The 23,351-nt window shown below is 35.1% G+C and overlaps 1 long non-coding RNA gene across 1 annotated transcript in view; it reads left to right on the top strand.

Annotated features, from left to right (window-relative positions):
- The first annotated feature begins 963 nt into the window (after positions 1-963).
- LOC123860799 (uncharacterized) overlaps positions 964-23,351 on the top strand; it is a 408,437-nt gene continuing 386,049 nt past the window's right edge. Inside the window, exons 1-3 of the long non-coding RNA XR_006794868.3 lie at positions 964-3,525; positions 3,987-4,043; positions 5,203-5,440. This is a non-coding gene — a long non-coding RNA (uncharacterized LOC123860799). The remainder of the gene's footprint in view (positions 3,526-3,986; positions 4,044-5,202; positions 5,441-23,351) is intronic.

A 23,351-nucleotide genomic window follows, 5' to 3' on the forward strand; every position in this document is an offset into this window, starting at 1 on the left:
CATTCAAAAGACGAAGTTGAAATAATTGAAGTAAAAATTGCTAGGCATTAATCAGAACTGAATGAGTATATAAGAAATATAGGATCAGAATCACTAGGAGTGTGTCTTGATTCAGAATTTTAACAAATGCCACAGGGGAAATTTTTGTGTAGAAATTTGAAATTTTGGGGGCCACGAATGTAAAGGGTGTGTCAAGGAAGCAACATGATGACAAATAGAGGCCATAACACAAATGAGGGAAATTCTTGAAGTTAAAAGGAGAGTCAATATAGATACATAACTAAATCAGAAAAAAAATAGGAAAGGAACCTATTATAAATGAAAAATTATGATTTATTCAGTGACTTTTTAACATCTTCTGTAGTGTAAGCCAACTTGGCATGACAGTAGCTTTAGGTAGCAAATAGCCTTAGTCCAACATGACATATTTAGATAATTTTCTTCACAATACTGTTGAGGACCTTGGCCAGAGGACAGAAGGAAGAAGAGATATATGAAGGAAATGTGAAAGTAATAAAAATAAAAGGTAATCTGAGGTGTGTAAGGGAGATATCTGATAGCAGGGGAGAGAAATCCAAGCATTACTGAATGAGAAAAAGATATCTATTTCTATTCCTATTCCTATTTCTATTTCTGTCTATCTTTGTCATCTCTATCATTTGGTGGAAAGCAAACATTGAGGGAGTGAGAGAAGGTAGTTGAGAGGAGTGATTTAAATGCTCCTTATGGTGGGCGCCTGGGTGGCTCAGTCAGTTAAGTATCTGCCTTCAGCTTAGGTCATGATGCCTGAGTCCCGGGATCAAGTGCTGTATCGGGCTCCATGCTTGGCAGGGAGTCTGCCTCTCTTGTGCTCTTTCTCTCTCTCTCAAATAAATACATAAAATTAAGGGAAAAAAATGCTCTTTATGGGGTTGATAACGTATTATTTAATCAGTGGGAATAGTAACTAAGTTGTGAAGATTGCTTTTAGTATCATGTCTCTTAAAATAGTTTTTTCAAAAATAAATAAATTTTAAATAATAAAATAATAAGGGTTTTATTCTGCTGTATTAAACTCTAATGCAAAGCCTGTTTGGTTCAACCTGTGTTTATTAGGTTTTTATTAGATCTGAATTTTCTAACCAATTGGGCAATAGGGAAAGTAGGTAAAACTGTGAGATAGTTCCCTAGCAAATGTCTGGATGCAACTCTAGTCCATACAGGACATATCTTACTCTAGTCTATATAGGATATTGAACATTGCCTTCTTTTAACATCATTTTAAGGTACATTTTGTTCTTTCTTTTCCTTTTTTTTTTAAAGATGTTATTTATTTATTTGTTAGAGAGAGAGCACAAGCAGGGGGAGCAGCAGACAGAGGGAGAAGCAGGCTCCCCGCTGAGCAGGGAGCCTGATTCAGGACTTGATCTCAGGATCCTGGGATCATGACCTGAGCCTAAGGCAGATGCTTAAACAACTGAAACACCCAGGCATCCCTCTTTTCCTTTATATTTTTAAGTGAGAATGTACTCCTACTACATTGTTCTACTGTTACCTCTGTTTGGTGCCATGTTGATATGGCAAGACTTGACTCTAACATGTTGGCAAAAAAGAGAAAAACAAACCCTTTTATAGGGCAGCTAACTCTTCAATAGTGGCCAATGATTAATCAAGAGCAGGAGACTCAAAACAAATCAGATATCACTACTCATATAGCATTCTAAGCCTTTTTCTAAGTGTTAATGGAATAACATCATGTCTGGGTAATGTGGCATTAATAAATTGATGAAAACTAAAGTCATTTAATGTCCTTAAAGATGAACATATTAGTATAACAAAGCACCTTGTACACATACAATGTAACATATTCCTGCCTTCTCAAGCTATTATTATAAAGGTGCCTAAAGAAACAAAAAAACTGAGACAGTTTAATTTTATTAATTGTGTATTCCTATGTTTTTAATGCATAACATTAACATTACCTATAATTTCTTTTCATCATCTGGGTATGCTCAAGGAAGTGAGGAATAATACAAGGTAATAACTTTCATCAGAACTGCCTGAGTTCATTAGAATTTAAACACCAAATATGCTGATTTATTTTTTTTTTAAAGATTTTATTTATTTGACAGAGAGAGACACAGTGAGAGAGGGAACACAAGCAGGGGGAGTGGGAGAAGGAGAAGCAGACTTCCCTCCAAGCAGGGAGCCCAACGTGGGGTTCGATCCCAGGACCCTGGGATCATGACCTGAGCTGAAGGCAGACGCTTAACGACTGAGGCACCCAGGTGCCCCTATGCTGATTTATTTTAAGTTTGGAAAATTATTCAGAGATAAATTTCCATATCAAATATCATTTATATTTAGGTTATCTTACTTAAAACTACAAAATATTGCATCTGACATTTCCTATGTTGACAACTTTTTAAAAAATAATCATACCAGATATCTGACAAATGTAAATTTAAGATTCAACATTATTCTGTATCTAGAATGAGAAAACATGCATAACAGCTTCACTTTTAATCTTGGGAGAAAAGGTAACTAGGTGGTTATGAACTAGCATCTCCCATTAAATTAATGGCTTTACCTAATTCTTATGTCTTCTGAATGCAGCTCATTAAACTTTATGCTCTTTTATATTCATTACAGGAATTCTGTGTTATTTTTCCTTAGGATCCTCCTATAAATCATTTTATAGGTGAGGAAGCTTGACCTACTTTCCCAAAGATAAAAATCTCTTCAAATCACTGGTCTAATATAATCTTGAAAATACCATCTGCTAGAGCCTAGAGGATTCACACGGACATAAGGCAATGTTGGGTTGCTATTACAAAACACTATACTTAAACAACAGAGATTTCTTTTCTCTCAGCTCTGAAGGCTGGGAGTCTGAGATCAGGGATGAGCATGGTTCCGTTCTGGTGAGAGCTCTCCTCCGAGCTTGCAGATAGCCACCTTTTTGCTGTGTGGTCACATGTCCTTTCCTTCATGTGTGTGTTTGGAGAGACAGAGAAAGCACTCTTTGGTGTCCCTTCTTATAAAGATACTAATTGTATCAGATCAGAGCTCCATGGGGAGCTCTCTTCACATAGGGTGAGGAGTGCTTAGCACTTCAACATATGAATTTTGGGGGGGCAATTCAGTCTATATCCTTATATGCATCATACAATGACTGATATCACTAAGAAATCATCGCGGGTGCCCCTTTCTAGTTGTTGAATAATTGGTGACCCCATCCGATTAGTTCAACAAGTAGCTACTGTTCCAGGTCCTGCTCAGGGGCCAGGTATAAAGTCATGAACAAAGGAGAATTAACTGTTATCTTGTATTTGGTATGATACGTGCTTAAAAAGGAAAAACTCTGATGTAAAAAGATCGTGAGATGATGGGAGGCTTCTCTGAAATCATTTTAGGTGAGACTCAGGATGACCTGAAGGATGCTTACGATGCCCTGCCGGGCATTCAGTTAAGCAGCTGTGCCATGGAGTTTCTGAGCCAGGGTCTCCTGCCGCTCCGCATGCAGGACCACAACCAGAAGTCAAGGTGAAGTGCTGTCCACAGGGGCCCTGTCACCTGCACAACAACCTGGAGCTTCTGGAATTTGTTTGTTTACCTGGTGTCTGCCGTGCTCCTGGAGATCCCCTACCTGGCTGCCTTGAATTAGGTGGGGGGGAGGGGAGGGACATAAACTTTCAATCTCTAGCAGCTATTTGAAACTCCATCTAACCTAGTTAGGAAGGAATTACTGAAAAATTGGATATGCTCTAAATTTCCTGAGTTTGGAGAATTGAATTCATAATCTTTGAGTAAATGATAAACACCAAACTTTCAGCTGTTTAGGCTAGATAGATAATTGTGTGGGGGGATAAAAAAAAACTGTAAAAGTGCTAGAGCCTTACAGTGCTTGCCCATGACCCTGAAATAAAGCAATTATTTAAAAAAAAAAACATATATATACAAAATACTGATAATGTTTGAGGTCTTATTTGCTTTTCTTTAATCAGGTATCAGAACAAATTGGCATTCCAAAGCAGCTATCATGAAGAACTTCATTGCTCCTGGTAATCAAATATTATGAACAGTGGAGGGTGTTGACAGTATATATTTATAATTTACCTATAATTCTGGCAAGAACTAACAATTGTGAATAGAATTCACAATTCTATTTCATGAAAAAGTTTCATGAAACCTTTATTAACATCATTTATTTGTTGAAATGAATTGATTAAAAATAATTGGTTTGCTATCTGACTTTTAAAGAATAGTGGGCAATTATAAAATGGCTGCATGCAGTAAATGGTCAAGACCTCCTTTAACCTCTTTCTATCACCTATTTGATAGTGAAGAATTGACATCTGCCCTTTTTTAGCCTGGACTTTCTTATTTTATGCAGTAAGTTTCAGACACCTCAAATCTGCCATTCAGAGAATTAAAACCTTGGGATAATGATTGAGGTTGCTATTTGGAGATAAATAATTAAAGCAAGTTAACAAAGGATCTTTTTAAGATGCTGTGGTTCTTATTTCCAGAGGGCCTTAGACTGTGAGTTCCAATAATAACCTTTTATTTAACATATCTTCATTTATTTTACCTATTTCCAAGATTTGCTCCCCAGAGGATAAATTAAAATATATGATTTGAAACAGTCTGGAATAGCAGGACAGTTCTCTTTCGGTAACTTTCCATTAATTTGAAGAAGGGATTCATAGTAGATTTATAATCTACTCTTGAAGTGTGGATCCTGAAGCTCACTCAACATTGAAAATAATAGTTCAAATATGTTACAGGCACCAAAAAAACAAGAAATGAAGTTTTGTCTAAACTCAGTAAATGAACAAACAAATAGGAGAGTTTCAAAATATGAGTAATTCAAGAGCTATCAGTTCTACGATAATGCTTTGTTTTAAAAATGGAACTTGTGGGCGCCTGGGTGGCTCAGTTGGTTAAGCGACTGCCTTCAGCTCAGGTCATGATCCTGGAGTCCCGGGATCGAGTCCCACATCGGGCTCCCTGCTCAGCAGGGGGTTTGCTTCTCCCTCTGCCCTCTTCCCTCTCGTGCTCTCTGTCTCTCATTCTCTCTCTCTCAAATAAATAAATAAAATCTTAAAAAAAAATAAAAAATAAATAAAAATAAAAATGGAACTTGTTCCAATGCAATTGATATATTGGAAACAATTTAAGCAAATTTTATGTTTGTTTATGTGTGATTTTCTTCACGAGAAACATGAGATGGACCCAGAAAACTGCAACAAGTTGTCCAACAGCACAGTAATCCGCAAAAATACACATCTGCCAGCTACTTCTGTTCACCAGGTGTTACGACCCTCACCCACCCACAGCTGGTGTTAACAACTTTCAGTCCACTTTTGGATGACTACTTCCACCACTTCATGATAACTCAGGAGCTTCATCCTTTTTGCATCCCTCTTTCACAACTAAACCTCAGGTCTTTTTCAAGGTAAGGTGACATATATATTGTAGCATTTACGTAGTACTTAATAGTTTAATATATATGAAACTGTGCCACCACTTTTAAGTCCCTATTCCACCTGCCCTGGAACCCCAGTTTATTTTGTTGCTCAATTTTCATAACCGGTAATTTTTAGGTATACATATGTAGAGTTATAGGAAAACAGACTAGTATATTTAATGAATTAATCCAATGTGCACTATTTTGCTAGAAAAAGAATAAACAAGGAGAAATAGAGTTTCTGCCTATCTCAAGGTCTCTTAAGAACAAAAGATTAATTAGCATTATTAAAAATAGCTCTAATATATATTAAGTCCTTGAGCTATACACTTTTCTGTAAATGGGGTATGCTTTAGTAAAAAATTAATTTATTGAAGTCTGTTTTAAAAAATGTATAATAGGCCCAATTATCTGATATTTATGAATTCCTTTTTACTTTTTTTTCTGAGTTAAATTTAAAATAAATTAAATTTGGGGCACCTGGGTGGCTTAGTCAGTTAAGAGTCCAACTCTTGATTTCCATTCAGGTCATGATCTCAGGGTTGTGAGATCGAGCCCCACATGGGGCTCTGCACTGAGCATGGAGTCTGCTTAAGATTCTCTCTCTCCCTCTCCCTCAGTCCCTCCCCGCCCTACTCGTGTGCATACTCTCTCTCCCATCCTCTCAGTAAAATAAGATAAAATGTAAAATAAATTAGATACATATTAATAAAAATAGGATCTTTAAAAATAGTTTATTTACATAAAATTTTTTATCCCTTAACAACTAAGTAAATGTTTCTATGAAAATGCATATTTAAGTCCATTAGTTTCACAAATGTCATTGCATCTTTTGGGTTGGTGTGATATTTGTGTTTAATATTTTTGTTTCAGATGTCAGCAACTATGTAATAAACCATTAAATTAGTGGCTTGGGACAACAATAATTTGTTATTTCTCATGATTCTCAGGATTAGTTGGATGATTCTTCTGCTGTTTTACCTACATACATCAGAGGGTCAGATTAGCTGAAAAGTTTCTGATGGCCTCATGCACCTGTCTAGCAGTGTCGCTGATTATTAGATGGTGGATTGGTTCTCCTCTATGTGGTCTGTCATTATGCAGTAGACCAGCCAGTTTCCTTACACAACACTCTCAGGGTAGCATTCCAAGAGATCAAATAGAGAAGCTACAAGTTATCTTAAGGCCTAAGCCCAGAAAATATGACTTCACTTTTGACATTCAATTATTGAAGCAAGTCAACATATCAGATAAAGGGCTAGTAGCCAACATCTATAAAGAACTTCTTAAACTCAACACCCAAAAAACAAATGATCCAATCAAGAAATGGGCAGAAGACATGAACAGACATTTTTCCAAAGAAGACATCCAAATGGCCAACAGACACATGAAAAAGTGTTCAACATCACTCAGCATCAGGGAAATCCAAATCAAAACCTCAATGAGATACCACCTCACACCAGTCAGAATGGCTAAAATTAACAAGTCAGGAAATGACAGATGTTGGCCGGGATGTGGAGAAAAGGGAAACCTCCTACGCTGTTGGTGGGAATGCAAGCTGGTGCAGCCACTCTGGAAAACAGTATGGAGGTTCTTCAAAAAGTTGAAAATAGAGCTACCATACAATCCAGCAATTGCACTACTGGATATTTACCCCAGAAATACAAATCCGAAGGGGTACGTGCACCCCGATGTTTATAGCAGCAATGTCCACAATAGCCAAACTGTGGAAAGAACCAAGATGTCCATTGACAGATGAATGGATAAAGAAGATGTGGTGTATATATATACAATGAAATATTATGCAGCCATCAAAAAGAGTGAAATCTTGCCATTTTCAATGACGTGGATGGAACTGGAGGGTATTATACTGAGCGAAATAAGTCAATCAGAGAAAGACATGTATCATATGACCTCACTGATAGGAGGAATTCTTAATCGCAGGAAACAAACTGAGGGTTGCTAGAGTGGTGGGGGGTGGGAGGGATGGGGTGGCTGGGTGATAGACATTGGGGAGGGTATGTGCTATGGTGAGTGCTGTGAATTGTGCAAGACTGTTGAATCACAGATCTGTACCTCTGAAACAAATAATACATTATATGTTAAAAAAAAAAAAATAGCAGGAGGGGAAGAATGAAGGGGGGAAATTGGAGGGGGAGAGGAACCATGAGAGACTATGGACTCTGAAAAGCAAACTGAGGGTTCTAGAGGGGAGGGGGGTGGGGGGATGGGTTAGCCGGGTGATGGGTATTAAAGAGGGCACGTTCTGCATGGAGCACTGGGTGTTATACGCAAACAATGAATCATGGAACACTACACCAAAAACTAATGACGTACTATATGGTGATTAACATAACATTAAAAAAAAAAAAAGAAAAGGCCATTTCAGATTCAAGGGGAAGTTAGGTAAACTCCTCTTCTTGACAGAAATGTGGCAAAGTCACATAGTAAAGTATCACAAGAGGAACTTTTTCAAACATCTTTGAACATATTCTACCACAAAATGTATTTTGAAATGTGTGACTGAAGAAAATTGTATGAACCTTTAAAAACAGAAACAGAAGGTAAAGATTGCTATAGTTAAAAGGAGTTATAAATTGATTGGTTAGTATAAACAAAACAAAAATATAAGTAGCTGATCCAAACTGGAATTTGTACAAACCATGATGTGAAGGAACAAATTACCCAGTGATAAAATCAATTCAAGTGGAACATCATGGCACTAGGGGAGGCATGCTGGGAAAATGATGCATATCTAGCAGTAATAAATGTCCTCTGTTGAGTTATATGGCAAGGGAATAAAAAGTTCCTTCAGAAAAGTATGGCGGTTCCCACTAAAAAGATTTTGTGAAAATCAACCACCATGATAAGAATAATCCTTGGAATTCCCCATATACTGAGATTATCTAAATAAGTGAAAATGATGTAAACAAGTGCAGGAGAGAGTTTTGGTAGAGAGAAGTCCCTCAGCTGTGATAGTTTGAAATGAATTTCACAGAATTTCAACTGTCTTAAAGAATATGTGAATGTATTGGTTTGTGACCCAAAGTCTATCAGTGGTACAAATTTCAGGCAGTTTCAGTCAGAACGTCTGTGTCTTTTTTTTCTCCAACTATTTCAGTTTTCTCTCTTTTACATATTAATCTTATCATGAGATACTCTTCCCTTATGGTCACAAACGGGTGCTCATAGGAATCAGAGCTATATGCTTCTTGAACACACTTGATGAGCATCTTAGTCAACTTGGGCTGCTATAATAAAATACCATGGACGGGGTGGCTTAACAGACATTTATTTATCACAATTCTGAAGTCTGGGAAGTCCCAGACCAAGCTGCTGGCAGATTTGATTCTTGTGAGGGCCCTTTTCTGGATTGCAGATGGTGGCTGTGTAACTGTGTTCACATAACCTCTTTGTGTGTGAGTGTCAAGAGAGTTCAGTTCTCCTGGCCTCATCTACACCTCATTACTTCCCAAAGTCTCTGCCTCTAAATGCCATCACTTGGAGGGCTATACTGACAACATCAGTAAACTTTACAAATACCATGAAGCTCAGATACAGGCTTTAAAAATGCCCATAAGGTTTCTACTCCACTGTACAATTCTATTTACTGTAATACTTACAAATACACATGTATACCAAAATAACTACTATAATATTAATTTTCTTTTTTTTGTTTTTCTTCCTTCCTTGAGACAATGTACTTGAACATAAAACAAAGGGAGAAATTGGTCTCAATGGCAATTTTATCTTCAGCATTAATGCATATATCATTTTAAAAACTTACTATAATTCTTCATAACTCATATTGAGCTTAACTTCTTTCACATCTCTCTTATTTCCTTATTTAAGTTGAATTATAAGGCACTTAGTGACTTTGGTCTTTACCTAGTCATTGTTGCAGATCCTTGGTATGCTTACTGTAGTCCAGTGGTACAGTCTCCTTTGTGTTAAATGAAATATAGGCTAAATATTTGATAACTGATCTATTCACAGGTAACCAAGTTCTTGGGAACTGATTTAGGATTAACCAATCTCAAAAAATATATAACAATGTAAAGTTGACCCTTGAACAACATGAGTATGAACCGTGCAGGTCCACTTATATGGGGATTTTTTTTTAGACTACAATACTGTAAATGTGTTTCTCTTCCTTATTTTCTTAAAAATAGTTTTCTAGCTTACTTTATTGTAAGAATACAGTATATAATACATATACCAAATATGTGTTAAATTCACTGTTAATGTTATCAGTAAAGCTTCCAGTCAACAGTAGCCTATTATTAGTTAAGTTTCTGAGGGATTAAAGGTTATACCTAGATTTTTTACTGCATGGTGGGTTGGTGCCCCTGACACCTAGGTTGTTCAGGTGTCAACTGCAAAAGAAAAAATTGATTTTTTTTTTGCATTTTAATGAAAGATAGGTTTAAAAAATATGAGTAAAATACATATTCTCTTTTCTAATAATCAGTCCATTCTCTCTGCATAGTATAGTCTCCAAAAATTTTGCTTGTTTTAAGGACATTTGTTATATCTTTTCTGTAAAGCTGGAACTATTTTTGCTTTTTTAACAATTTTTTGGATCTTTGAGAACACCTTGGCATTTCTTATTCAGCTAATATAAGAGCAACCAATCCCATTCTCCACATCCAGGAATGAGTCCTTGACATGGGCTTAGACAATAAATTCAAAAATTTTTAACCCTTATAAAAATATTTACAGAGTACCTGTAATATGACAAGCAGTGTTTTATGATGCTGGGAATGCAGTGATATAACAAGACAAACAGGGCACTTGATCTCACTAAGATTACATTGTGTTATAATACATGTGTACTTTTCTCTTGTTCTGCTACCTCCAATCCTAGCCATAGAGTTCAAGAATGGGCATTTAGTTGAAGCTAGGCAAGTGAGATGAAGCCCTGGGATTTCTGATGCAAATATGGGAAAATGAAATGACCTCAGCCATTCAACTCAGTGTTTATATGGCAGAAAAACAACAAAAGCAAAAACAAACAAAACAAAAACTGTGTTCTTGCTGCCTGAAGGGTGCCAGTTAGAGAATCCTCCACTGGATCCAGCTGTTCCTGAAGCCTGTGACTCAGATTTCCTGTGACCTGAGACATTGTTTCCTTTTTTTAAAACCAAAAAAATACTTTGAATTAAATTCCTCTTATGTGCAGCTCACAGTGTGGTGAGCATAAAGTCAGAGCAAAGGGATTTAGTGGGGTAATTTTAATGTAGAATGACAGCAAGCTACAACAACCAAATGTTCTCAGTTAAAGTCCCATTTGCTGCAAAGGGGCTGTATACAGCCTCTCTTCCGCACAGTGCTGGAAGCATTCACTCAGCCTCCTTTATCCTGCTTTCCCAGCCCAAACCCTTTCGATTTCTCAGTGACTTAATCTTTAGTTAGATATGTGAATGATATCACAGTAAGTTTCAAGTCATTTAAAGTCTTATATTCTAATAATCTTGTAACTTATGCTTTAGTCCACATTACACTTACTTCTCATAAAATCAAATTTACACATTTGTTTCCAGAGTTTTTAGGCCTTCTGAGGGATGCCATTTCTTATAGCTCTTATACAAACTTAGCCCCTTCTTTGACTTGATTCAGAGACCCTTGTTTTAAATAAATGTTTATAAGAAATGAACAGAAATTCTCATGTGGAGATACCAAGAAACATAAAGAGGATAATTCCTGATGAAGAGTATCCATAGGATATCTGAAAAGTTGGGATAACTAGTAAAAGAGAAGTCTTAAGAGATGTTTGTGGGTAGTTTTGTTTTTGTTCTTCTTCTTTTTTTTTTTTTAATGGCTATGGGAGTGGGAAAAAAATCCTTCTCCATTCCATGTACATTTTTAAGAACAGTAGTAATCTACTGAGGACTTTTTTTTCTTTTTCTTTTTCTTTTTTTAAGACTTTATTTATTTATTTATTTGACAGCGAGAGACACAGCGAGAGAGGGAACACAAGCAGGGGGAGAGGGAGAAGCAGGCTTCCTGCCAAGCAGGGAGCCCGATGCGGGGCTTGATCCCAGGACCCTGTGATCATGACCTGAGCCAAAGGCAGACGCTTAACGCCTGAGCCACCCAGGTGCCCTGGGACTTTCTTTTCTTTATTGAGCCATTTCCTAGTGGAAATGATAAGGTAGATATATCTGAATTCAATTACTAGGTTAGGTGAATTTATATATAAATATAAATTTTATCTACATATATAATTATTTCCCTTTGCTTTTATAAGTGCTTATATTCACTGGTCTCAGGGAGGAAAAGTATTTTATGGATTGAAGAATGAAAGCAATTTTATTATGCAGTGTAGAATTTAATTATATTGAAAATAAAGATAATTTAAGTTTGATTCTCATTATTGACTTCAATTAAAATGTGAAAATTGAAATGCTATATATCATTACTAGATAAAAAATGAACTAAAATTGTAAAAATTCTTTTTTATGAATTAATGTATAATTTTCCAAAAAACAGTGCATGTTAGTTGTCTAGTTATTCTGTAATAATATGGCTAGTAAAGATTGATGTGCCAGGTAGTCTTTCTCTTGAATGTACAAAATTGAGTATTGGGAGCTGCATATCTTGCTCTTGCATTAAATATATCATGCATATAGTTAATTAATATATTAATATTAATATATGCATTGTATGTCAGTATCAAAATATGCCTATCAGCAAATATGTTTTAGAAAATTCCAAATTATACAGTTTTAAAGGTCTACTGGGCATTTTTTAAATAAAGATTTTGTTTATTTATTTGTCTAAGAGAGAGAGATAACAAAAGCAGGGGGAGGATCAGGCAAAAGGAGAAGCAGGCTCCCCGCTGAGCAAGGAGCTGGATGTGGGGCTTGATCCCAGGACCCTGGGATCATGACCTGAGCTGAAGGCAGATGCTTATCCAACTGAGCCACCCAGGCGTCCCTCTACTGGGCATTTTTAAAAAAGAGATTCATATGGGCAGATTTTCATTTTTTTAAATTTTATTATGTTAATCACCATACATTACATCATTAGTTTTTGATGTAGTGTTCCATGATTCATTGTTTGCGTATAACACCCAGGGCTCCATGCAGTACATACCCTCTTTAATACCCATCACCAGGCTAACCCATCCCCCCACCCCCCTCCCCTCTAGAACCCTCAGTTTGTTTCTCAGAGTCCATAGTCTCTCATGGTTCGTCTCCCCCTCCGATTTCTCCCCCTTCACTTTACCCTTCCTACTATCTTCTTCTTTTTTTTTTTTAACATATAATGTATTATTTGTTTCAGAGGTACAGATTTTCATTTTGATTTTGTTTTAGACATACTCAAAAGCAAGCATATTAACACTTTCACAAATCATTCCTATAGTTAGGAAAGATTTCAGCACTTCTTGGTAATCACCCTTCAGAAATAGGTCCAATCAAAGAAATTCTCATGACATTTGTAAACAGTGAAAACTCTTCTATCTTTTGTTAGATTTTGTCTTGAGTAATTTCCTCCTAATTTTGTCTAACTTAAATCACTAGAACATCTTCAGCACTTGATGAATTGCAGGAATAAGTGTCTCTGCTTAGAAGTAAGTTTATATTTATAATATGATTTAAAAATAGGTTTATTCTTGCTAAATTTAATTCATTTCTATCCTTTCCATTCTTCTATCTTGTTTTCACATCTGTTTTCTTCTTCTGTTTGTTTTTCTTCATATTTGGTTTGAAAATTCAAGTTTCTGCTTGAAATTGAGGGAATGAATACACATATTTACAATAACTCCCTTTCAATATCAATACAAATAACAATAAAGGGACACATTAAAGAGATAAATCCAGAAGGAAAAAGAAAAGGAGGAGTTTTTAGCAGTAAATATTGGAATATAGATTGCAGAAGAATTACTGGTGACTAACTAGGAGGGGTAAAACAGAGGGTCACTTTCCAGGAGACAACACAAAACTTTGAGGGCAGCCTGGTCATATCAAAAGAATGAAATTACAGGAAAGTATGTGTTAAATACTCAAGACCCCATTCCACTATGGCTAAAGAATCCTGGCAGTTTGACAGATTATCTGTGCAGGAAATGTGTGAGTTTTTCCATGGAGCCTCTAACCACAAAAGAAAGAGCACCAACATTAGAAGACCGCCCATGAATTAGCCTGCTCAAATAAGCAAATGGTTCTCTGCACAACCTCTTATGCCCCCCTCCACTGTGCACAGAGAATCCAAGACAACACTTGACTACTATAATCTTATGAGCACAAATCCAGGATCACCAAATATTTGAGGAGAACATCTAACACTGACAACCAAAGAGAGACCAAAGCAAACAGTAAAAAGGTAAAACTGGGAGGGGTCATAGACTATACAGGGAGAAGGAAAAAAAAATTGAGAATTAGCTGTTTTCTCAGGAAGATAGGAAAAGATATTGCATCCATTAAACAAGAACTAGCTATTATGTGGGGGAAGGACAATCTGAAAACATGAAATATATTTTGTAAATTAATATGAAAAAGTAACTCGAAAGGTTGGAGAAAAGCTCTTAGAAAACAAAAGAAAGAAAAGGAACACAATAGAGGAAAGGGTAGCAAAAGATAATTAGTCATGAAGTCCAATACCTTAGTAGTGGGAATTCTGGAAAGAATGGATAAAATGGAGGGAAAGAATTAATCAAAGAAAAAAATCAAGAAAATTTTCCAGATTTGAAGGACATACATTTCTAGATTGGAAAGATCCGTTCAGTCCATCATAATGTGTGAAAATAGATCCATATCAAATCATGACACTGACATTCCTGAACACAGAAGGATATCCTAAAATTTTCAGCAAGAGTGAGAAAAATCGTCATATATACATTACTTTGAACTGGTCAACCACATATCTGGAACATAAAGGACTTGTGTTCTGTGTTGATTGAGTTCTCTTAAGAAATGTTTGCATTCCCCAAGATTATACATATGTTTTTACTTGTTTCCTTCTAGGAGTTTTATTATTTTAGGAGGTACATTTAAGCTAACGTCTGTTTGAAGTTGATGTTTTCACATAGTATGAGAGAAAGATAGAGATTTTATTTAGATACTGTGTTTTATTTTCTGTCAGATAATTAGTCCATTTTCTTTAAGGAATTGGTCTACTTTACTTACATTTTTTACTTTATATTCCTTTGTTATTGTGACCAGAAAGATTGTTCCATATCCTCACCAGAAATTGGTATAGCCAGCTTCTTTACTTTTAGCCTTTCAACTAGGAGTATAGTAGTATCTCATTAAGGTTTTAATTTATTATGCCCTAATAATGAATATGTATAGCATCTTCTCATATGATTATTTACTATTTGTTCATCTTGTTTGGTGAGGAGTCTATTTAAATCTTTCACCCATTTTTAAATGGGTTGATTGCTTTATTGTTGAGCTTTAAATGCTACTTTTTATATTTTTGCTACATGTCCTTTATCAGATACATGTTTTTTAAATACTTTCTCCCGTTCTGGAGCCTGTCTTTTCACTTTATTAACAGTGTCTATCAGAGCACAAGTTTTAAATTTTAATAAAGTCCAATTCATTATTTTTTCTCTCATGGATCATACTTTTAATGTTGCATTTATAAATGCATTGCCAAATCTAAGATCACCTAGATAGGCCAAAAAAATTTTTTTTTCCATAGACCAAAAACAGAAAGCTATTCACATGAAAGCATGGATCATTTCTTTCAGAGGTTAGAGCTAGGAACCTTGCAGAATAATTAATTCCCTGGCAATAGAACTGGACTTGAATAAAAAAAACTGGTGATGGATTTCTTTTTAGAATCATTATGGACCAGTAATTGCTACATATCTTCTATTATCTACTTTTTTAGTGGAAATGCATATTTTGTTGTTCTTGTCTTTGGATCAGCACTATATTTTGGATTTTTAGAAGATGTTTGTCTCTTAAATTTACTGGCCTTTAGGGCAAGATAATCTCTATCTGAGGAGCTTCATTTGTATACCTAGACCTGATTTAGATGATGGGATCACAGGCTTCAAGCTTGAGCTGAGGCCATAATGGGATGGTACTTTGCAGATATTGGAAAGAAAGTGAATCATTAGGGGTTGTATCTCAGTCTACAATAAACTGTTGGTTTGTTGACCTCTAAGGAGACATGCTTCCTGCTCTTCACATAATGGTGTCTGTCCCTCTGAATATGGACTGGCCCTGTGACTTGTTTAAGCTTCATTTACCAGTTTCTGAACTAAGTCATAAGAAAGAGGGTCTAGCAGCTTCTGTTTTTGCTTGCAGTTGGAAACCAGTCAACATGTAATAAGTATAAACACCATGGGAACACTGTGCTGTGAAAAGCTCATTTACACACACTTATAGGCCTTATGCAAAAGAATTGAAGCCCAGACCAAGTCCTGAGTGAGGTCTCATCCATCACCCAGAACCAACTTGCCAACTGTATAAGTGAACTCATTTTGGGAGTGGATCTTCTAACTCCATTTGAGCCATCCCTGTTAGTGCCAAGTGGAGCAAAGACAAGATATTTCCATGGAACCCTGACAAATTTGCATGATCATGAACAAACAAATAAAATGTTTTTTTAAGCCAGTGAGCATTGGGATAGTTTGTTACACAGCACAAGATTACCAAAACACTATTTTGAATTATTTTCTGTTCTATGTCCATTTATCTGTTTGGTGGCTGATAGAAAAAATTTCAGACTATGTATTTCTCACTAAAACATCACATACAATCAGATATCCTATCACTCATTTATGACTAACAGATTATCTAACTCTGACATAGACATACACACATGTAAAGAAAAATATATAGAGAGAGACAACAAATTCCTGATATTTAAAAAATAAAATTTGTTGGGGCACCTGGGTGGCTCAGTCGTTAAGTGTCTGCCTTCGGCTCAGGTCATGATCCCAGGGTCCTGGGATCAAGCCCCTCATCAGGCTCTCTGCTTGGTGGAGAGAGCCTGCTTCTCCCTCTCCCACTCCCCCTGCTTGTGTTCCCTCTCTCACGGTCTCTCTCTCTGTCAAATAAATAAAATCTTAAAAATAAAAAATAAAAAATAAAATTTGTTAAACAGTAGCAAATTCATAGTGATATGGTTAGAATGCTAGGCTGTGATTTTTTAAGAAATAAGAAATGACATTATGAAGAATATACAAGTGACAAACATAATCAGTTTTGCTACTTAACAGTCAACACTAGTATTTATGCATAGTGGTTTGTTGGGAATAATTTGTCACCAGTATTTTCGAAAACAAAGCATCACATTACAGATTCATAGAGTTGACAGGGGTCTTTGAGAGTCCTCATACATTTCTACGCTTTTTTGAAGAACTATATATAACCTTCCCACCCTCTGCCAACCCAAGCAATTAAAATCTTTCAATAATCCCACTATGTAGAAGCTTACTGAATATTAATTTACAATGATCTTGTAAATTATTAATGGAGATTTTGGCATATATTTATCATACGTAATAAAATTATTTGACTATTTGTGAATTTGGCAATATTCTTTTTCATGGCAAGACTTACTAAAATGAATTTCATTCTGTGGTAACTTTTCTCTTCATTTGCTCAATTCCAATCTTAAATTTCTTAGATTATTAATTATTAGATTCTTTAAGCCTATTTAGAATCATCCACTTAAATTGCATACATATGGTGAATATTAGTTGAGCATTTGTAGAACACACGGACAAAAAATCAACTCCTATGTATCTACTAATTGAGTGCATGGTTGATGTCTCACTTAAACTGAAGCTCTAGATATCTCAGAAGCAAGTATTTTTGAATCTTCTCTATGGTAATGTAGAAATTTCTATTAATGTCACCCAACAAATCTCTGCTTCTGTTTCCAAATGTGCTATTTTGTATTTTTCTTTACACACTGGAAAGCACGCATTGCATAAATATACAAACTGGCAAACTTTTAAAAAGAAAAAAGGAGCTATGTAGCCACCACTGAGATTAAGAACAAGAATATGGGCTACTTGAATCACATGTTGTATCCCCTTCTAAACATTATTATACCCCAAGAAATGGCTATCCTAATATCTAACTCTGTTATGGACTATGAAATGTACCAAAGTAGAATCATCAATTAAGTATTCTTTTTTGTTTTGTTTCTTAGACTCGGCATTATGCTTGTGAGATTCATTAATATTGTTTTATGTATTCGAATTTATTCCTTTCCACTGTTGCATGGCAGTCCATTTTGTGAGTACACCAAAGGTGTTCTTCTTTCTATTGTTGATAGATATTGGATAATGTATACTTTTGTACTTATTAATAGTGCTGCTATTAGTAATTTTTATAGATATTTTAATATTTTTATAATTAATATATAATATATATTATATATAATAATATAATGTTTATAATATATTATAAAATATAGATATTTTTTATAATAAGTGCTTTTTTTCTTGAACATATACCAAGGAATGAAATTGCTGATTGTACAACATGGTATCTCTGTATAGTATTGTTTTTTTGTTTGTTTGTTTTTAAGATTTTTATTTTTTTATTTATTTAACAGAGATAGAGAGAGAGCATAAGTAGGCAGAGCAGCAGACAGAGGGAGAGGCAGAAGCAGGCTCACTGCTGAGCAGGGAGCCCGATGCGGGGCTCGATCCCAGGACTCTGGGATCATGACCTGAGCCGAAGGCAGCTGCTTAACCAACTGAGCCACCCAGGCACCCCTAGTATTGTTTTTTTTTATTGTAGGTTTTGGTATTTGATAGTGTAAGTACTCCAACTTTGTCATCCTTCCTCAAGACTGCCTAGACAGTTTTTTGTCTTTCATCTTTCCCTATACACTTTAACTTGTCAATTTCTGTGAAAACGTATGTTGAAATCTAGATTAGAATTGCATTGGATCTGAAGATCAATGTGGAGACAGTTAATACCACCATAATACTAAATTTTTCAACTTATAAACTTGGTATATTCCTCCATTTATTTAGTTCTTCCCTATTTATTCTCAATAATATTTTGTAGTTTTTAAATAAAAATATTGTACACATTTTTGCTAAACTTATTCAGAGGAATAGAGTGTTTTCTGATTATTGTTGCATATGGAGTTTTATTTCAATTTTATTTTTCTTGTAGATATATGGAAATAAATTAATGATTGATTCATGAACCTGCTAAATTAATTCTTAATTTTTATTATTGTATACTTTTGTATTTACCACATTCAAAATCTCTTCAGAAAGAACTTTTTCCTTCTTTCTAATCATAATGCCTTTATTCTTTTGTTTCCCCTATTTTCCCTCCTAGCCAGGAGATCTCTCACTAGGATCTCCAGTTTAATGCAAAATGAAAGATTTTTGTCTTGTTTTCAGTCTCAGTGTTCATCATTTTACCATTAAATATAAAGTAGCTTTAGGCTTTCTGTTGTCAAATTAAGGAAATTTCCTTATATTACTTGTTTGTAAAATTTTTACCATAAACCTATTTAAAATTTTAAATGCTACTTTTAATTTATCAATTTGATTATACATATTTTTCTTCTCTTCATTAATCTGTTGAGTTATATTGTTTAAGGTTTTTATGTGTTTAACGAACTTGTGATTTTTAGGATAAGTCCAATTCAGTCTTGGTGTAATATAATTTTTCATTTATCACTGGGATTTGATCATATTTCCATATGGAATTTGTATTTATGTTGCTGAGTGTCTTCTTTGTTATATCTTCATCTTGTTTAAATATCAAGATTATGCTGAATTCATAAAGTTATTTGGGAAATAATCACTCTATTTAAATTCCTGCAGGAGTTTTTAGTGACCTTGATATGTTTAAACATTTGAAAGAATCATGGGTAAAACCATCAGGGCCTAAAATGTTTTTCTGAAGGAATATTTTAATAAATGGATTTGATTTTTAGAGATTAAGGTAATTCTCCTAGATCAGATTATTATATTCCAGTTTTCCTGGATTTGCTTTTTGTCCACATTGTCAAAATTATTGAAGTAAGTAGTCCTTAATTAAAGTTCTTTTTTAAAAAATCCATTTGTTAGAGTGTCTATAGTGATGTACTTTATTTTGGTCCTGATACTCTCCCAAGTTCATGCTACAAATACCTGACAGACCAGGATTTGAACTTGGATATTATATGAGCATTCCACGGTCACATGGTCAGACTTTTTAAATGTTAGCCACTGTAGTGTTAGTAATATCTCATTGTGGTTTCAGTTTGTCTTACCTGATGACTAATGAGAGTGAGCATCTTGTCATGTGCCTATTAACCATTTGTATATCATCTTTGGTAATGTGCATTTTAATGCCTAATACCCTCATGAAATCTATAATATGTAATATATAGAAGGCACCCACTCTCTTGGCCTATAGCTTTGACTGTGTAATGTGTCTCATTCTACTCACAGTACTAGTCTGCCGTACCTACTAGTTAGTGATAGGTTAGCTATAGATTGGAAACAATATATAGAGGGACTTGTTGGGTGCAGTCAGAATGTTAGTGTTTAATGGTAATATAGACAGACAATGGGAAATGGGATAAAGGATGCACTAAGAATAAATTTTAGAAGAGGCTAAGAATGTAATGAAACCCCAATCTTCTTGAGACTAGTTTCAGGATTGATCTGTGACTCAGAATATGTTGGGCCTGTGGATACTTGCAAGGCTGTGTGAGTAAATGGCACTGTGGTTTGGGAAAGGGAGTGAGACAATATAATGCAATGGTTCAGAGAAGAACAAAAATATGAACAGACACATGGACCGTGGAATGCTCATATAATGCTGGTGAACATATAAAATGGACAACTCCTTTAGCAAACAGTTTGGAAGTTTCGTATGGTTAAAGATGCACTTAACTCTTTAAACTAGCAGTTCTATGATGTGTGTTCTAGCCCTTGCTTACACTGGCCTCACAAGAGTTTTCTGTGCACATCTCTTCTCAGCTTTGCCTTCAGGGTGTAATGTTTGTAGTATGGAATCAGTCACAATGGAAATATTTGCACATGGCAATCAGCAAATATTACAAATCAAAGTTTTCTCCTCCCACGGCCCTCCAGGAAGCTGGTTGTTAAACATTAACATCATGCCTCTACAGCAATTCCACTCCTAGGCATTTGACTGAGAAATTAAAACATATCTACAAAGACTGTACACAAATATTTATAGCTACATTACGAATAATATCCAACTAGCAAAGAACGTAAATGTCTATCAAGAGGTAAATGTTCTTATATTTGTCTTGTTCTTATATTTCTTATATCATAGGCATAAACTCCCCAAACCATGATGGATAATTGCTCAGTCCACTATCAAATGATCAACTGTATACAATCATGAATACAGAATCACCATAATGGTGTTTACTTACTTTCCCAATGATGACTATTGCAAATCTAAGTATTCAGCAAAATGATTTTTTTTCAAAAAATATAACTATTAGATATGAAATTATTATCATAGCCTTTTATATAGTTATATTATTGAAAATGTGCTATCAGAACTGAATCTCAAGTTAGTGATCCAATTTATGCAGAATTTGATATGTTCTAAATAAAATATATTCTAGAATAAAAATATAATAACAGTCTTAGAAAATTCTAATCTAGGCGCGCCTGGGTGGCTCAGTCGTTAAGCGTCTGCCTTCGGCTCAGGTCATGATCCCAGGGTCCTGGGATCGAGCCCCGCATCGGGCTCCCTGCTCAGAGGGGAGCCTGCTTCTCCCTCTCCCACTCCCCCTGCTTGTGTTCCCTCTCTCACCGTGTCTCTCTCTGTCAAATTAATAAAATCTTTAAAAAATTAAAAAATAAAAAATAAAAGAAAATTCTAATCTAAAAGTTTCTCTTAGTCTATGATGCTACTTGTAGTCTGTAGATACCAGAATCCCTTCAGTTTTTACTTAACCATTTAACTTGGCTGCAGTGCTAGTTGTCTAGATTAATCTATAAATTAACAAGAACAAAAATGTGAGAGAAATGCAAAATGCCTCCTTCTCAGACAGTGGGAAAGTGGCAATATAGAATGGAATTATCAAACCAAAATCAAATAGGGGTAGAGCTTACTAGGTAAGCTAAGCATCAACGCTATTTTTGTCCCAAAGAACTTTTGCAAAATCTATCATTTTTTATGTAAACATTTCTATTGACATATTCACAAAGACAAGTTAAATATATTTTTGAAATGGATAGTTTGTTGAATATCCACAAAGTCAACATACCCATGTAACCAAAATCCAGATCAAGAAACGCTACATTACTAAAACATGAAAAGCCCTCTCCCTCCCTGTATCAGTCACCACCCAGCTCATCCTTCCAAAGGTAACCCTTCTCTTGAATTCTAACACCATATATTAGTTTTAGTTATTGTTAAAATTTATGTAAAACATAATTCAGTAAGCAGTTTTTTGTGTGTCTAGCTTATTTCATTCGTTGATACTTTTGCCATATATATTTATAGATTTGTTCATTCTCCTTGCTGAAGAGTATTCAGCTTTATAGCTGTAAAGACCTTCGGGTTGTTTTGTTTTCACACCCTGGGAACAATGTTGCTATGAGGATTATTGTATAGACCTTTTGGTAGCAATGAATACATTCATGTGTGTATAAATGGAATAGATGTTCTTAGTATTGCATATATTTACTTTTAGTAGGCAGCAGTCAAGAAGTTTTCCACAATGTTTGCATGAGTTTTACTCCTACTAGCAATGCATGAGTGTTTGAGCTGTCCACACTGGGTATTGCCTTTTTCATAATGGTGACTATTCTAAATAATTCTACTTTTAAGAGGGATTTACTTTTCATGATGTGGAGGTGGGGAAAAGGGAAAAGACACGGTGGTTATTATCAGGGAATCTTGAAGCGTACATAAAAGGAAAGATTAACACACATTCTTTTATTCACTTGTTTTACTAACATTTCTTGTGCACCAACTATATGTCATAAACTGTTTTGGGAATTATTTGAAGAATTATTAGTAAAGATGATAGACAAAATAGTTGCACTGTAGTGGCTTATATTCTTCTGGAAGAGTCCATATAAAAAAGGTAAGCCAAATAAATATGTACCTACCTTCCTATATACATATAGACATATGTGCTTACAGATATTTTATAATTCCTAGAATAGTAAAATACATAGAAAGTAGAACAGAGCTTATCAGGGGATAAGGGAGGGGACAATGGGGAGTTATTGTTTAATAGGTGTAGAGTTTCGGTTTGGAATGATTAAAAATTCTTGAAATATATAGCGGTAATGGTTGCACAACAGTGTGAAAATATTTAATATAACTTATGTATACACTTAAGAATGGTAAATCTTATGTTGTTGATATTTTACCATAATTAGAAAAAAATAGTGGCAGCCTTAAAATTTAGCTATAGGATTTATCTTCTCCATACCAAGGAGAATCTTCATGGCTCAAAGAGCTACATTTATCAAGTATACACAATGTGCCAATGTTAGATTAAGTGCCATGGTATCTAACTTAACCCTGAACAACCCTATGAGAAATGTGCTATTCTCACTTTTTTATTGCCTCTTCTAAAATTTATTCTTAGTGCATCCTTTATCCCATTTCCCATCGTCTGTCTATATTACCATTAAACACTAACATTCTGACTGCACCCAACAAGTCCCTCTATATATTGTTTCCAATCTATAGCTAACCTATTATAGCTAACCTATCACTAACTAGTAGTACGGCAGACTAGTACTGTGAGTAGAATGAGACACATTACAGTCAAAGCTATAGGCCAAGAGAGTGGGTGCCTTCTATATATTACATATTATAGATTTCATGAGGGTATTAGGCATTAAAATGCACAGGACTTGAAGCCCAGCAGACCAATAGCTGCTTCTGTTCATTCATGGTACCTTGAGCAAGCTTTATAATCGCCCATTCCCAAACCCCAAGAACTCGATTCCTAAAATGAC

This window comes from Mirounga angustirostris, unplaced genomic scaffold, assembly GCF_029215605.1.
Source record: "Mirounga angustirostris isolate CCGP_5_RB_7025 unplaced genomic scaffold, mMirAng1.0.hap1 SCAF_7, whole genome shotgun sequence".
Taxonomy (NCBI): Eukaryota; Metazoa; Chordata; class Mammalia; order Carnivora; family Phocidae; genus Mirounga; species Mirounga angustirostris.